Genomic DNA, 17,713 nt, shown 5'->3' with positions numbered 1-17,713 from the left:
CTTGTTCTGTTTTCCTATACATTATCATATACATTTCATAGATTTGCAAGGGCCCCAACCTCTTTTTCCTTTCCTTGCGGTTTTCAGGCTGAAGCAATTGCACCTGTCAGCAGACTGTTCATCTGTGGTTTACACAGAAATCCCCTTCTAGTGACCTACATAGCTCAGACCTAGCCCCACAGCCTGCTTTTGGGTGCAATAAACTATTCTAACAGTTTCATGTAAGCATGGTTACAGAAGCAAAATGGTGTAGGTTAGGCTAACTTCATGTGTAGAACCGTTCAACACTTTACAATTCAGGGGCTTATTTACAGAAACCCAAGAGGTCTAGGCCTCATTTTGCCACACATGTGAACATATGTGTATATCTATATATGTTCTTATCCAAGTAGCATATCTATATCTATCTATTTGATTTATATACTGCCCTTCCAAAACAGCTCAGACAGACAGGTGGATATCCATAAATAAATAGATAGATAGATAGATAGATAGACAGATAGATAGACAGATAGATGTTTGTCTGTCTGTTCTCTATGCATTCCCACACCCTATGAGCTATTGGGACCAAACTTTGCACAGTGACTTCCTGGGACCCTACCAGTGACATAGGGTACCTGACAACCACCCCAGACAGACAGAAAGGTGGATATACAGCGGGTATAGCCACAAAACAAAGAGCAGTGCCGAATTGCCCAAGCAACTGAGCTATTGGGACCACACTTTGCAAAGTGATTTCCTAGGTCCCTAAGAGTAAATTTGGTACCCTGGAACCCCCAACAACCACGCTGCACAGACAGATAGGCAGATATACAGCGGGTATAGCCACAAAACAAAAAGCAACACTGGGTTGCCCAAGCAACACTAGGGCACTTATAGCTAGTGTAGATATACACATAAGTTAAAGGAATTTTCTATAGTGCTGAAACACTATAAAATATTCCATTGAGACCTTTTGCCATAAAGCATTACTCTTGAAAAAGGAAGTAAGGCACAATGCCAGTTCAAAAAATAGAATCGAAGAGTTTAAGTAGGAAAAAGCAACTGTCAAAAAGAGCATAATGAAACTTTGAAGAAAGGTCCCCAATTCTGAAGTTCTTCTCTGGACTCTCAGCCACCTACTGGACTTTCGCTTCAGATGCCATTTGGGTAGTCTCTGATTGGTGAATAGTATTGCTTGATTGAGTTTACATGGTGGCATCTGCTAAAGTAACAGATGTCTGTGCCACAAAGGTGCTATGTTCTCACTTTTTATAGAAGAGGAAATAGCTTCTGCAAGAGTTTTTATTGTCTTTATGCAAATGAAAATGTGCTGTTCTGATCCTTAAAGGAGTTTCATTATAACCAAAATCTTAAACAATCATAAATACATATGGAGCTTCATAAAACTCTGTGCTGTTTTGGATATTAGGAAAGTTCCTTATGCACTGTCAATTGTGCGTGAAATTAGGTCTTATTTTAATTACCAGTATAAAGGTACTAGCAGATATTCAATGAGGACTCATTTATTTTCTAAATAAGGAGTGCATAATAGAAATGTATGCTACAGGATTTCAAGTAAGGACTTCATTTTCTCTTATTACAGAGCATTAAAGGTGCGAGGTAACTGTCTAGTATCCTTAGAAAATACAATATATGGCACTTTATTTGCTATACAGCTGAAATTTTAATCTCATAGAACTTACTTTTCAACACATTTTCCAAATTTAGGTTGCAGTTCTGCACACAGTTAGTCAGGTGTAAATCCCACTGATTTTTTTTTTAAATTTACACATGGTTAATTAAGCACAAGATTACACTCTTTAAACACTGAATTAATTTCAAATTTGAGATATTGTCATCTTAATATTACTTTAGTGGATATTCTTTCCCACTATCAAATGGTGCTCAAGCTGATTTATGTTAAAAAATAATAATACAATAAATTATAATAGGCCTGTTGTGCACTGCTTCTCCAAAGTGCAACCCAGCAGGCCTCAGGTGAAGACATGTCATGTGAGAGAACTGGAGAAATCAGTTTCACTTCATGTATCTGGTAAATGGTTGATCTTCTGCAGGGTCCTTAGGGGCCTGAACAGTTCTAGGGCCAGAAACTAGAGACAGTTCTCCCACTTAGACCTCCCAATTTGCTATCCTATTTTACATATATTATTTTAGCCACTTCACTTTATACATATTTTATATATTTTCTGTTCTTATCCTTTTAAACATAGATGCTTACAATTATGACTATAATTTTATTGATTTTACAGTTTTGCCTCCTTTCTTTTCTCTATTTTAAGGTGTAGTAGTTTTACAGTATCCTTCATAATATCAGAGTAGCAGTTTTAAAGTAATATGACTCTAATGTTCCATAATTTGCCTTTGATTCATGCTCTACTCTTTCATCTTATGCTGGTCTTGGACCGTAATAAAGATGATTGATTGATTGATTGATTGATTGAGAGACAGTTCTTGGATAAGCTGTACTTGTTTCTCCAATCAGAGGGCCAGTTCTCATGATCAAAGCTGCCACTGAATGTCAGGCTGTGGAGGGAGGCCTGTGCTCTTCGATGTAATCTGCATGGTGAAAGTGGCCAGGAAGTTATCGTGTGTGAGGGATCAGTTGTGCTTGTTTGGCAAGGCAATCATCATTAGCCACCCAACTTCAGATCTAAGATTGCCAATTCAGTTGCCCACACTGACCAAGCACAATTGACCCCTCACACATAATCATTTACTGGACATTTTCTCCACACAGACAACCAGGAATTGGGAACACATGTGCATCCTCCTCTCTCTGACACCTGACATTCACTGGCAGCTTTGATCATGAGAACCGGCCCTAAATCTTTCTGTGTTAGGGCTTTCCAGTTAGTTGTAAGCAGAGTTCAACATGTAATGTTCAGAACTCAAGGCAGACTATAGGACAGAGCAATGCCAAGAGAAACAAGAACTTCTGGGATGATACTTTAGGGTTTGTGTTTTGAAATGTTCACAAATGGTTTGGAAGGAAAGGGAGCCATTTTCATTGCTGAAGCTGAGCCTCAAGAATGTGAAAGATGGCTAGTTGTCATTGCTGTGGTTTTCCTCCACCCAAGAGCTTACAATGGAGGTGAGCAGCCATGGGTGTGGAATTAGAAATGTAGGCTTTTAGGGTTGATGATTGGCAAAGAAGACAAGAGGGTTAGTGTCTCATAAGTATGGTCTTTCATGAGGCTCATGGTTTCTTTCAAGGCTTTGTCACATGGGGAAAGGAGACAGTAAAAAATTGAATCCAGAGTTTTCACTCCATGAATGGAATACATTTTCATTCTGTGAGCAAAGCTCCCATTATTGCAATAAAACTCCGGGATCCCTCCCCCCATTCCATTTAAAAATATATTGATAATTTAGGTAGAGCAGTGCTTGAATTATAGGGTGAAAGGGAGTTGTGATAATTAAATCCATAAGCCACACACACACTCTCTCAACTTTAGCCAAATTATTGTCTTGCTTACAGCCTTTTAAAAATAAAAGTTGGTGAGATACTACAAAGTAAGGGGGCAGGAACCTCTCCCCTACCTAGTAATTGAAGAACTAGGGAGAGGAGAGATCATGGCTGCAAGTTCACATAATGCCAAAAAGTGTTGAAAAGGGAGAAATGTCTGGATCTATTCAACATACTTCATGTTCTTTCTTACGCTAGTGATGGAGAGATAGCATTGCTGTGAGATCTATCTTGATCGAAAGAAGCACTGAAGTCAGAACTTCACTTCCCTTGCAAATGTGTGTGACAAATGAGACAGCAATTCTGCGTAGGGCAAAGAAGCTTTGGGAAGGACAAATATGGAGCAGAGAAGTTAGAGGAAATGGAGGCTTGGATTCAAATTTGTTCTGCACACAGAATCTATTTCCATTCATGCAAGAAGCCTGTATGCATGAAGCAATATATTGTATTTGTTTATTTATTGTTAATTTTGTATACCGCCTTTCATTAAAACAATCCCAAGGCAGTTCACACAATTTTTTTTTAAAAGACTATAAAAATGACACAATTAAAATATTATGCTAAAATATAAAAACAAATCTGACTTAAAAATATTTAAAATACAAGCATACGAACTGTACAAAATACAAAAAAGCAGCAGTAGAGACAATCATATAAAAACCTGGTTAAAAAGCCATGATTTAACATGCTTTCTAAGAACTGTGATGGAGTTATATTTAACTCCAAAACAGAGGATGCTTAATCCCTCCCCTGTCTTCTGTAATTCCTTCCCCAAACTGCTTTCTTCTCCACCTGCCAAATTCCAGATGCAAATTTCAAAAGGGTGGTGAATCTACAACCCTGTGACAGAAAAAGTGGTTTTGACATGAAAGTGCATCAGAAAAATGCCAGATAGGAGAAGGATTAAAGTAACGGTAAAGTGTGCCATCGAGTCGGTGTCGACTCCTGGAGACCACTGAGCCCTGTGGCTGTCTTTGGTAGAATACAGGAGGGGTTTACCATTGTCATCTCCCACACAGTATGAGATGATGCCTTTCAGCATCTTCCTATATCGCTGCTGCCTGATATAGGTGTTTCCCATAGTCTGGGAAACATACCAAACCAGCGGGGATTTGAACCAGCAATTTCTGGCTTGCTAGTCAAGTCATTTCCCACTGTGGAACATTGGAACATAGGAAGCTGCCATATACTGAGTCAGACCATTGGTCTATCTAGCTCAGTATTGTCTTCATGGACTGGCAGCAGCTACTCCAAGGTTGCAGGCAGGAATCTCTCTCAGCCCTATCTTGGAAAAGCCAGGGAGGGAACTTGAAACCTTCTGCTCTTCCCAGAGCAGCTCCAGCCCCTGAGGGGAATATCTTACAGTGCTCACATTATTTTATTTATTATTTTATTGTATTTCATTAGAGCCATTAGAAGTCACTGTGCCATTAGAAGGATTAAGCACTCCCTTTTCCTAGCTCTTCTCCAGGTTTTCCACTCTCAGAAATACTTTGCCCTAAAAGACACAGCTGTAGTGCTCTCTTACATGCGTTTGCGTGTAATGTGTTGGTCCACATTACTTTGGTCAGGGGCAATCATTTGGTAGCTTGAGAGCTCCTGGGCATATCTGAAGTAGCTCTCCAGGCACTGGGGCTTGATTCTTTTTCTCTTCCCTTCCAGCTAGCACTGCAGATCTGATTGGGTGGCTGAATTGGGGATGGCAGCATTTCTAAGCGCTTTGCTCTTTGGATGCTCAGGGTTGCTTTTACTTTTTCTCCCATTCATTTCTCTCCATTTTCTTCCCCCACAAAGCATGCTATCTTGCAGTGCTGCAGCAAAATTCTCCTGGACTTGAAGGGCTTTGATGTTAGAATTTCACATTCTGCAAATGTGTGTACAAGCTGCCATTTTGTGCAACTCTCCAAGTTGCTGTTTTGTGCTTGTAGCTCCCAAGACTCTGGCAAAAGAGGAGGTGGTTTTGGAAGCCTCAGATCTGCCCACCTCTGACGTCGGTCTTTACTTAGATTTTATTTGTTTAATCTCTAAAGGTTATTGAGTAGGGGTTTTAAGTAGCATTTGGGGCAAATATGTTTAGCATAATATCTATGGTACTTTGCTATTGCTATGTCATAGGACAGAATGACATCTCTTCCTCTGAGTTCTGTCTTTGGGGAATAATTTGTCTAAGCAAGAAACCATGTCAAAAGTGGGGAGACAGTGGAGACTTACATTGGATATGTAATGACAGAGATCATGCCATGGGGGATGTTGCTGGAAATTTCATTTCTATCTCAAGTTCTCCCCTCCCTCTCTTATGTGCAGGATCACTTATGTTATGCTGTGGATCACACCATGTATTTTTCTTCTCACTACATGTTGCAGCCAATGATGTCACAAGTGGTCAGGCAACATGATGTGGGGTAAATAATGCTTTCTGTCATAGGGGAAAGTGGGAAATGCTGGCACATGCATGCCCTTTATGAGCAGCATCACAGTGCTGTGCAAAACATGTAGTTTCACTCTAGCATCACTGTAAGGCTTTTGTGAGTTTCCATAGTGATGAAATGTCACATTCTGTAATCATCTTAATGTGCCATATTCAATCATAAAAACAAAGGGATACAAATCAGTTTATAGTGTAGATTACTGGAACAAATAGTTCATCTCTGACAACTTTTGACTGAGCCAAAAATGGATCCATTCCATATCACCCCAAATCCAGAGAGGAATTATGGAATTTGGAACAGATTCCACAATCTACTCAAGTAATGTGCCACCCACTGGACAAACAAGAATCTTTGGATCAGCATTTACAAGTCCACTGTGGTCCTTTGACTTCCCTGCTTGCCCTGCAGCTTTCAGCAAAACCATGCCCTGCTCCACTTGTGACATTTTGTATGGTTCTCTTTGCTTGACTGGAGGTAACGCCAGCTGTGAGGCAATGTGGACGAGGGAGCTTTCAAACATGCACACAAAACACTGAGTTGTCACTGGGAATGAAAGGGAATAAATTAAGACAGTCACCTGGGAACTGAACACGAGAGGTCCAGACAACAGCAATTAAAGCCATTTCATAACAACAAAACTGTGAAAACTCCCCAAACACTGGCATAGCCGTCTTAATAATCACTAGCTCGGGCTAGTGTGCTGGGGGAAAACAATGAGTATGTTCAACAAAATAAAAGCTGGAAAAGCACTTTAATATAGAAATGTGCATTGCAGAATCCCCCTCCCCTTTGCCTCATGCGGAGGGGAGGGAATTTGTCCCAGCCCTCTCCTCATGAGGCCCAAGAAGCAGCCCGATTGGCTGTTCTTGAATTCGGGGCGTGGTTTCGGCCGCAATCGGCCGATCCACGCCCCAAACACTCAGTCCGGTTTCGGCTCTCTTGAAGGAAGGAGCTCTTTCAGCGAGCTCCTTCTTACTGGGGTGGTGGACGGTTTCGCATGGGTCGGGCGTGTGGCACAATTGGGAGGCATTCACGGGGGACAGCGTCTCCTGAGTTGGCGGCGGCGGCGCCCAGCGGTCCCAGTTTTTTCGCCCTCTTGGTTTTCGGTGGCATGGGGCTTCTCTCGGGGCTTTAGCCCTCCTGGTTTGTCTCTCCCCAGTCCCGCAGGTTGCGGGTGGGCCCCGCCTTTTGAGGTGGTCGCCCTCTGGCCGGCGCGGCCTATCCCGCCCTCTTCTCCACGCTCCCTCCCCCCCCCTGTTTTTCCTGGCCCTTAGTCTTTCTGTTGGACTGGTTGTTTGTGGGTTGTTGGCCTTAGCTGGTTGTGGGATTTGGTTTGCGCTTTCTGGGGTGCTAGTGGGCAAAGGGAATCAGGGCTCTGGTTCTGGTGGGTTTTGTGGTGTACTGTCTCAAAGGGGTTTCTGGTAGGCCTGGGTTGGTGGTTTGCCTCTGCCTTGTGTTTGGCTGAGCGTTCGTTTTTCCCCTGCTTCTGGGTGGTTTATTTTCTGCTTGATTATTCTTGCTTGGGGAGTCATGCCTAAAAAGGCCAAAGAAAAGAAGGGCGGCCAGCCTGTTAGGCAGCCCAAGAGGCCTGCTCCTCCCCTGCCATGCTCCTCGGATGAGGATGAGGATGAAATGGGTCTCATTAGGACTTTGATAGGGAGAATGGAGGCCTTGGAGAAAGCTAGATCCGCACCATCGGATAAGGGTGCTGGCCCATCGGGCGGTGGGGGTGTACAGCCTCCTAAGGTTCCTCGCTGGACACGCGGGTCTGCTAGAAGCCAATTATTAAAGTCTCTCTCTAGCAGGTTGGAGGCCTTGGAGAAAGGTGGGATCCCTGCCAGCCCTGACCCCCCCCCCCCCCCCGTGGAACCAAGTGGTCCATCTACGCCTTCGCCGGATGCACCAGGTCCTGGACAGCCTGTACCTATGTTGCCTCCCGACGCGGTTCCGACGCTGCCTTCTCCGGCTTTCCCACAGCCTGTTGTACCAGCTGATCAGCCTCCTCTGGATCCGTCTCTCCCTGTGGCCCCAGGTGACCCAGCAGCACCTACTCCCCCCGGCGGCACCGGCCAGTGGCCTTCAGTTCCCTGGCCGATGCCTGCCATGGGGGGCTGGGGACCAGACTCGTACTGGTCCCCTTACACACAATCGTGGGGGTTGGGTTTTCCTCTCCCCATTCTGGGGACTGCTATGGGTCTTCAGGGCTTGGCTGAGCAAGTTTGGGTAGGTAACAAGCCTGTTGGAGTTCCTTTTTCTCCTCCTGCGGGTGGGAGTCCTGCTCCGGCCCCTGATCAAAGTGGTGCCGGGTTTTATCCTAGGGGCATCCTGCCAACTATGCAGCACGCCCCCTATGGTGGGATGGGGCTTCCACTGGGGGATCACTTGCTCCCGGCTACCAAGGAGAAGATCCTCAAAGGAGAGTATGTGGACATTTTCATCCTACTGTTCCGGGAACCCGAAGTAAAACATAAGGAGGGGGAGTCCTGTAAGGAACATCAGGCAACTAAGCATAAGCCGGTGGAAAAGACATGGAGTAACTGGTTGTCCGGTTTCACCATTTATATGGGAGTTATAGTACAGGCGCAGCCGGCCCGGGGCCCCGCCCTCCTAAAATATATGGATATTATACATAGGGCTGTCTCTGATTTTGCGGGATCCTCTTGGATCTGTTACGACGAAAGTTTTCGTATGCGGGCCACCCTTGATCCCTCTTTGCCATGGGATGCCCCTCTTCAGGAGTTGTGGCTTGTGATAATGTCCCCAGCACGCCCAGTGGAAGGGGATAGGTCCGATAGTGGGCACTTGTTGTCCAAGCCGGTCAGGGCAGTGCCCTTGCCAGGAGCAGGCCAGCATTGGGTTCAACCCTACTTGGTCTGCTGGGAATATAACTCGAATGGTAGGTGCTCCAGGTCCCCCTGCCGTTATAGGTATGCGTGTGGCCTCTGTGGGGCAAAACATCCCAGTTCGGGGTGCCCGCGGGCCCGTTTCGCTGGTTCTGGAGGTAAGTTCCGGCCCGGAGGCAACAAGAAGGGTGGTCCTCCCCCACCCCCTGTGGGTAAAGGGGCTCAGCCCCATCAGGCTTGAAGCATTGTGCTGCCTGTTGCGGGACTACCCCGATAGGTCTGCTGCTTCTTATTTGTTTTATGGTTTTAAGGATGGGTTTAGGATCCCGTCCTCCTCCCGGTGGGGTTTGCTTAGAACCCGCAACCTTCTGTCAGTCATAGGACAGGAGAAAGTGGTTCTTAAGAAAATTACCAAGGAGGTTACAGCGGGTAGGGTTATGGGCCCATTCAGGAGCCCTCCTTTTCCCGGTTTGTGCGTGTTGCCGTTGGGGGTGGTGCCCAAGAAGGCACCTGGTGAATTCCGGCTGATTCACCACCTCTCCCACCCCAGGGGGTCGTCTGTCAATGACGGCATCCCAGACACTTTGTGCTCTGTGCGCTACACATCCTTTGATGAGGCGGTTCGGGTGGTTAGGAGTAAAGGGGTGGGAGCTCTTTTGGCTAAGTGTGATATTGAGTCCGCCTTCTGCCTGCTGCCCATCCATCCAGCTGATTTTGAGCTCCTGGGCTTTGCCTTTGCTGGTCAATTTTATTTTGATCGGGCATTGCCGATGGGTTGCTCCATCTCTTGCGCGGCCTTCGAGGCTTTTAGCACCTTTTTGGAGTGGGCAGTGCGGCGGAGGGCGGGTCTAGTATCCATGGTTAATTAGTTAGATGACTTTCTTTTTGTGGGGAGGGGCAACTCTGGGTAATGCCGCCACTTACTGAGCTCCTTTATGGAGTTGGCGGCTGAACTCGGCGTGCCCTTGGCACATGACAAGACGGAGGGCCCAGCCACGCGGCTATCTTTCCTAGGTATCGAACTAGATACGGTGGCTGGTTGTTCTAGGTTGCTGCTTGGCAAGCTGGAGGTCCTGTTGGACCTGGTCAGAACCTTGGGGCGTGCCCGCAAGGCTTCTTTGAGGGAATTGCAGGTGGTAGCTGGGCACCTTAATTTTGCCTGTAGGGTGGTTGCTCCCGGGAGGGCTTTTCTGCGACGCCTCTGTGATCTTATGGTGGGCCTCCGGGCCCCCCATCACAGGGTGTGAATCACAGAGGGGGTTAGGGCTGATTTAGCCCTGTGGGAGTCCTTTCTGCTGGACTTCAATGGAACCGCCTTCTGGAGGACCGAGCAGCTCTTGGAGGCCGACTTACAGGTACACTCGGAAGCAGCCGGAGGGGCCGGGTTTGGGGTCTACTTTCGGGGGCGTTGGTGTGCCGCCCATTGGCCTTTGGAGTGGGTCGAATGGGGGGTAGTTAGGGACTTGACTTTCCTCGAGTTGTTCCCCATTGTTGTGGCGGTTCACATCTGGGCGGGCGCGTTCTCAAATTCTTCCGTTCGGTTCTGGTGTGATAACCTGGCGGTTGTCCATGTTATCAATGCCCAAACTTCACATTCCTGTAGGGTCATGGGTCTGGTGCGGTCTCTGGTGCTCCAATGCCTACGGGCCAATATCCTGTTCCAGGCCCGCCATGTCCCGGGGGTCAGGAATGAGATCGCTGACGCTCTGTCTCGTTTCCAGGTAGACAGATTCAGGGCGCTAGCTCCCGAGGCAGCGGTGCTCCCGGATCCCATGCCAGCCTTTCTGTGGCAGCTTGGCAGCTGGAGGCCCAGCAGGTCATAGCAGCGTCTCTGGCGCCCAGTACCAGGGCCAGCTATGCGGCTAAGATAGAGGCCTTTTCCCAATTCCGGAAGTCTGAAGGTTTGGCAGAGGTTTGGCCGGTCCCTGTGGGTCACTTGCAGCAGTTTTTAGTATCACTCCACAGGGCGGGTCACCTTGTGTCCACTTTAGGGGGTTATCTGTCTGCCTTGGCCTTCGAGGCTCAGGTGAGGGGGGTCGGGGATTCCTACGCGGATCCTTGGGTCCGGCGCATGCTTGAAGGATGGGCTAGGGGACGTCCGGCAGCGGGTGATAGTAGGCGTCCTATTACTCTGGACATGATGGCTTCCATGCTAGGTCACTTGGCCGGCTGCTGTTCTAGCCCTTGGGAGACTTCCCTCTTTCGAGTGGCCCTTCTGGTCGCCTTCTTTGGCGCTTTTTGCCCCTGTGAGCTGTTACCACGCAGCGGTGGGTCCCCCCGGGACTGCTGCCTGCAGTTTTCTGACCTATCCTTTGCGGCTGGGGAGGCTTGGCTGTTCCTTTGCCGCTCCAAGGTGGATCAGAAGGGCAGGGGTCAGTTGGTTCAGTTAGCGGAGGCTGCCAGTTCAGTGCTCTGCCCGGTGGCTGCCTTGCGGCTCTATACAGGGTTGAGGCTATGCCCAGAAGGGTGTTTGTTTTTTCATGAGAATGGGACCCCGCTAACACAGTATCAATTTCTAGCGGTAGTCCGGAAGGCCCTGTGGGTAGCCGGGATTCCAATGGGTGGGCTCACCCTACACTCTTTTCGGATTGGGCAGCCACTACCGCTACCCAGATGGGCATGAGTGAGGATGTTGTCCGGCAGATTGGGCGTTGGAGGTCCGTGGCAGTCAGGTGTTATGTGCGCTGACAGCGGCCAACGTTCCCTGGTTTTGCTATTCTGTGTTTTTTCCCGGCAGGTGCTGGTAGAGCGGCGGCTCCGGTCCGGGTCCTGGTATGTGGCCATTCGCTGGTCTTCTGGGCCTTCAAGCAGACCAGCACCTCCCAGTGGGGCACTCAGTTGGGCTTCGGCAGGAGGGCCTCTGTATATTGGTTGGGCATGCGGGGCATGCTGTGGGTTCAGCTGCTTCCCGCAGTTAGGAACCACCTAGTTAGCTTTCCTGCTCCCCACGTTATTATACTGCATTTGGGCGAGAACGATTTGGGCCGGCGAACTGGCCTCTCCATTATTCGGCAGGCCTCCTCTGATTTAGCAGTGTTGCGGGAGTGGATTCCCGGGGTCCGCATTCTTTGGGTTAATTGGCTCCAGCGCAGAGTATGGCGGGGGGTTTCTAGGGGACTGGGCATAGAGAGGGCCCGGCGTAAGGCTTCGGCGGCTATAGGTAAGCTGGTGAGGGCCATCGGTGGGGAGGTGCTGCAGCAGCCAGGCATAGCTGCACGTTTCCCTGAGTTGTTCCGACCTGACGGTGTGCACCTGTCTGAGTCTGGTTGTGATTTGTACCTGCGCAATATTCAGAGGGGGCTTGCTGAATTTCTGGAGGGTTATGGGGCAGGGAGGTCAAGCGTGGGCTAACCTCCCTGTGTGGCAGTGACAGTGCGGGCTGAGGGGTAAAATGAGGTTAGAATTCGGTGAGCACCCTTGGGTATTTAAAGGTTGATTGGTTAATCGCTCCTTTGTGGCCTGTGCGGCACGGGGAGAATGATTGCCAGGAAACCAGCTTCAGGACTTCACCAACCTTTGGGCTGTGCGGTCCGGGGTGGATGAAGACCTTGAAGTATCCAGATCACCTCCTGCAAAGGGGGTGGTTGGCTTTGAAGGAATTAGGCTGGGTGCACCTGCCTTTTTTCCTGAGTCAGTGTGTGTCGCCCATTCAGGCTATGGGCAGGGCTTTGGATCCTTGCACATACCTAGGGGCCCGCACTGTTTTAGTGGGGTGATTAATCACCTGATTTTCCAGTTCACTTTGTCTGTAGTGTTTAATAAAATAGTGGCCCTTTCACCCATAATTATGTCTCCGTGTCTTCTTGGGCTGGGGTCTGGGGACAAAGGCCAAATTTGGGGCACTAGAGTCTATCAGAAGGATCTCTGAGGCAGTCCAAGTTCATTTGGACCGTGGACTGTTAAAAAATGCCACTTTTGCAGGGCAAAACTGTCAGCCTTGCAGGCTTTCCCATCGTAGAACACATGGAACTGCCTGATATGAAGCCAGAGTGTTGGGTCATCTAGCACAGTGTGGTCTACTCTGACTGACAGCCATTTCCCAAGGTCTCAGATGGAGACCCAACGCTGCTGCCTGAAACCTTTTAACAAGAGATTGAATCTATTACCTGAGAGCCTGTATATAGATACAACCTGACACTTTCTGCATGGAAAAGATGGTGATTTACTATGCCCCCTTTCTACTTGCCCTAGAGAAGTGGCTGTAGAAAGAGGTCGGGGTTGAAGAAGCACTCCAGTTCTGACTTCTGCCACAGCACTGACAATCTCTGGCGCCATGTCAGCCTTCAGGGTTGGAACCATAGAGTGCCCTCTTATCTTTATGAAAATAGCAAGGAATAAAGATGGGAGAAGGACTAAAATGTTTCTTCTCCCTCTGTCGCCCTCCCTAAAGAGATGCCAGCATGTGTACAATTTGCTATGGGGCACATTATGCGGTCAGAGGTTGCAAAGGCTTCAAAGAGGCATGCCTTACAGAAAGAACTAACAGCTGGCAGTCACATAGTTTAGCTCCAGGTAGCATAATCAACTCAATATCTGTTCCTTCTCATTTGCATGATTAATTGACATCTTGTTAACTGTTCTTCAGGGACAATGAAAATCATCGCATTACAAAACAAACACATTCTGACTGAAGAGAGAGGCTCTTATTGCAAATTAGTTTTTGAACACACACTTCAGGAAGCAGTGTCTATGCACATGAGGAACATTTATTCCCTTGCCTCCTCTGGGGTCCATGGGAGGGAGGTAGTTGGTGCCACAGAGACAAGGAAGGCAGGCACACAAGAACAGCCCATTACTGAAGAGGAAGACAGAGTTCCTCCTTTAAACAAGCTGTTGAGCAGGGGCATAGCTAGGGTGGCCCGTGTTCACCTCCCCCCCCCGGTGGCCCCTTGGAGTGAGGAAGATAATGAATGAAGTAGGGATGGAGCCACAAATATTTTTTAAAAATTAATCTTTTCTTTTTAATTTTTGTACTTACCCCCTCTGGAGGGTTTCTCCAAGACCATGTGGCAGGGGTGTTTCCACGGAGGTTCCCCCTCCCCCCACCAGCCTCTGTTTTGCCAAAAAGCAGCCAGTTTGGACGGTCTTTTGCCCTTTCCGGGCCTTTCCCCTGTCGCAGTGGCCATTTTGGAATATACTGTGCACACACAATGGGCCCTGCATGTCTGGGTCATGACCCAGGCCACACAGGGGCCCACTGCAAATTGAGAAGTTCATCCACATTCTACCCTTATTGTTGCATAACTAGACCTGAATCAGAAGTGATATTCTTGCTGCCAATGACCAAACAAGGATCATTGTTGGTGACAAGCAGGGAGATTGTTGGGGATGGCTTAGTTAATATCATTAACTCATCACTGAGGGAGGGTAGGATGTCTCCTTGTTTGAAGGAGGCAATTATTAGACCACTTCTTAAGAAGCCTTCCCTAGATCCCTCAGTGATGGATAGTTATATGCCGGTCTCCAATCTCCCATGGTTGGGTAAGGTGATTGAGAGAGTGGTGGCTAACCAGCTCCAGGCGGTTTTGGAGGAAACCGATTATCTAGACCCATTTCAGGGCTCCATTCCTTCAGGGCTCCATTCTGTCACCAATGCTTTTTAATATTTACATTATTTTTTTTTAATTTATTTATTTGATTTCTATACCGCCCTTCCAAAAATGGCTCAGGATGGTTTACCCAGAGAAATAATAAATAAATAAGATGGATCCCTGTCCCCAAGGGGCTAATAATCTAAAAGAATCATAAGATAGACACCAGCAACGGTCACTGGAGGTACTGTGCTGGGGTGTCGTGAACTGATAGCCCAGCCATCCGTACAGGATTTACAACCCCCGGAGAGAGTGTAAACAGAAAGCAGCAACGGAACTGGATGAAGGAAAATAAAAGGCGCACAAAGAAAACAGTAAATGAATTAAGTCCCCTGAACTGAAACTAGGTACCCCACTCTAACAATAACTGAGTAATAAGTGGAAGAAAAGACAAAACAAAGAATGAAACAAGCGAAGGACACAGAACAAGGAATTAAGGGAACAATACAGGGAAGTACAGACAAGACAAACTGGAACACGGAAAAGATATAATTCCAAGAGCACAGTATCTGCTGCCAGCGAAGTTGCAAACAGCAACTCAGCCATGAGAGACTGTTGAATATATAAGGCTCAACAGAACCAGGAACCAATCAGGCTTCCCTGAGTCAGCAGTTTGGCTTTCTTCCCTGTTATCTCCTGCACCTGCATGAGTCCCTCTGAGCCTGCCTCTTGATACTTCGTCTCACTATAGGTGGAATCCCAGGCTCTTCCACATCAGAATTCAAGTCTGGCAGCTGTTGAGAATCCCCAGGTCCCGAGTCTGGTCTCTCTGCCAAATCTTGCTGCTGTGGCTCACTAGCAGGCGAGTCTTCCTGCTCTGAGTCTTCTGATTCCAAAGTCTGAGCCATGACATGAGGGTAGATAGAGTTGAAACCCTATCCATGAAACCACTGGGTGAGGTCATAAGGAGATTTGGTGCAGGGTGTTATCAGTATGCTGACACCCAAATCTATTTCTCCTTATCATCATCATCTTCATCATCAGGAAATGGCATTCACTCCCTAAATGCCTGCCTACAGGCAGTAATGGGCTGGATGAGGGATAACAAATTGAAGATGAATCCAAGCAAGACAGAGGTGCTCATTGTGGAGGATTGGAATTTAAGGGATGAGTTAGATTTTCCTGTGCTGGATGGGATTACACTCCCCCCGAAGGAACAGGTATGCAGCTTGGGAGTGCTCTTGGATCCAGACCTCACCATGGTATCTCTGGTGGAGGCTATGGCCAGGAGCGCTTTCTATCAGCTTTGGCTGATTCGACAGCTGTGTCTCAAAACAGTGGTGCATCAGCTGATAACCTCCTGGCTCAACTACTGCAGTGAGCTCTACATGGGGCTTCCTTTGTACATAGTTTGGGAATTTCCATTAGTTCAAAATGCAGCAGCTAGATTGGTCTCTGGGGTAACCCGGAGATACCATATTATGCCTGTCTTAAAACAGCTGCACTGGCTGCCGATATGTTTCCGGGTGAAATACAAAGTGCTGGTTATTACCTTTAAAGCTCTGAATGGCTTGGGTCCAGGTTACCATAGAGAGTGCCTTCTTTGGTATGATCGCCATCGCTCGTTGAGGTCATCTGGAGAGGTCCGTCTCCAGTTACCACCGGTACGTCTGGCGGCAACTCGAAACCAGGCCTTTTCTGTAGCTGCTCCTGGTCTATGGAATGCACTTTCAGCAGATATCCACAGTTTAGGCTCACTGTTGGCCTTTAAGGGAGCCCTAAAAACTTATTTATTTGGCCTGGCCTTCCAAGGCTTGTCAAGTGTTGTTGTTAAAAGTATTTTGATTGGTTTTAAATAGTTTTAATCATTTTTGAATTGTTTTAATATTGTTTTTAGCATTGTGTTTGAATTGTGGGTTATATGTCTTTTTAAAAAGTTGTTGTACTTTTCAGAGCCGCAGGATGGGGTGGTTTAGAAATGTAAATAACAACAACAACAGTTGCCAATAATAATAATAATAACAACAGTTGCCAAAAAACAACTTGCTCAGGCATTAAAAGATGCAAATGCTGCACTTGCAGAAATAACAACCAATAATTTGTGAGAAACAAACCAACTAATGTACAGTGCAGCAACAATAACAACACAAGAGCTCAGATATAAGACCAGTGGACCTGTAAAAAAAAGAATGTAGTACATCACCTAAATGGAAGATTAGATTAGAAAATAAAATCGCCAGGCTTAGATTGGATGCTAGTAAATGGAAAGATATGAAAGTCAAGAAGCTGAAGAATGAAAACACCAAACGATCTGATCCAAAATACTGTTTGATTGAAGGAAAATTAGAGAAGTCCTGGAAATAATAAAGCAGCAAATTACAGCAGTGTCAAAGAAGATTAGCAGATATGAAGCTAGAATTACACAACACAGGCAGAATCTCCAATTCCAGTTGAATCAGAGACGTTTCTACCAAAGCATAGAAGGAGAAACTGCAAGAAATGTAGAAAAACCAAATAAAGAAGAAACAGTGCAATTCTGGGGAAAACTATGGGACAATCCAATAGACTATAATAAAAAAGCAGGCTGGGTGAAAGAGGTCGAAAAATGTAACCAACAAATGCAAGATCTAATAATAACACCAGAAGTAATAAGTGAAAGAGCAAAGAAAACTAAAAAATGGACTGCACCAGGCGATGATCAACTGCATGGCTTTTGGCTTAAACACCTAACAAGCCTCCATAACAACTATCAAAAAAGTTCAATCATGTTTTACAAGGAGGTGATATTGAACAATGGCTAACAACTGGGAAAACTCATCTCATCATGAAAGACCCAGCAAAAGGTGCACTTCCAAGTAATTATAGACCGATAACCTGCCTGCCAACCATGCTCAAATTATTAACTGGAATAATAGCAGTTGAAGTAATGCAACACTTATTAACTAATAAGCAGCTTCCAGTTGAACAGAAAGGATATTGTCCGAACACCAGAGGCACAAAAGACCAGCTGCAGATTGACAAAATGATTTTAGAAAATTGCAAGAGAAGAAAAACAAACAAAAGTGTTGCATGGATTGACTACAAGAAAGCCTTCGACTAATTGCCTCATACATGGATATTAAAATGTTTAGAAACAACTGGTGTCAGCAAAAACATTCCATATATTTATTTTTAAAAAGCAATGAGTATGTGAAGTACACAGTTAACCATCAATGGCAAGACACTTGGACAGGTTAGAATTAGAAGAAGTATTTTCCAAAGGGACTCACTATCCCCTCAGTTGTTTGTAATCACCATATATTATATTATATATATATATTTATATTATATTTATTTGGTTTCTATACCACCCTTCCAAAAATGGCTTAGGGCAGTTTAAACAGAGAAATAATAAATGAATGAATGAATGAATGAATGAATGAATGAATGAATGAATAAATA

The 17,713-nt window shown here is 46.4% G+C and overlaps 1 protein-coding gene across 1 annotated transcript in view; it reads right to left on the bottom strand.

Annotated features, from left to right (window-relative positions):
- Window positions 1-6,320: 6,320 nt before the first annotated feature.
- The window catches only part of LOC128326989 (histamine N-methyltransferase-like), a 194,096-nt gene continuing 182,703 nt past the window's right edge, over window positions 6,321-17,713 (bottom strand). Inside the window, exon 13 of the transcript XR_008308416.1 lies at window positions 6,321-6,441. The gene's annotated coding sequence lies outside the window, so the exon portion shown is untranslated. The remainder of the gene's footprint in view (window positions 6,442-17,713) is intronic.

The sequence above is a fragment of the Hemicordylus capensis genome, chromosome 1 (assembly GCF_027244095.1).
Source record: "Hemicordylus capensis ecotype Gifberg chromosome 1, rHemCap1.1.pri, whole genome shotgun sequence".
Classification (NCBI taxonomy): Eukaryota; Metazoa; Chordata; class Lepidosauria; order Squamata; family Cordylidae; genus Hemicordylus; species Hemicordylus capensis.
This window is presented reverse-complemented; position numbering and strand designations above follow the sequence as displayed.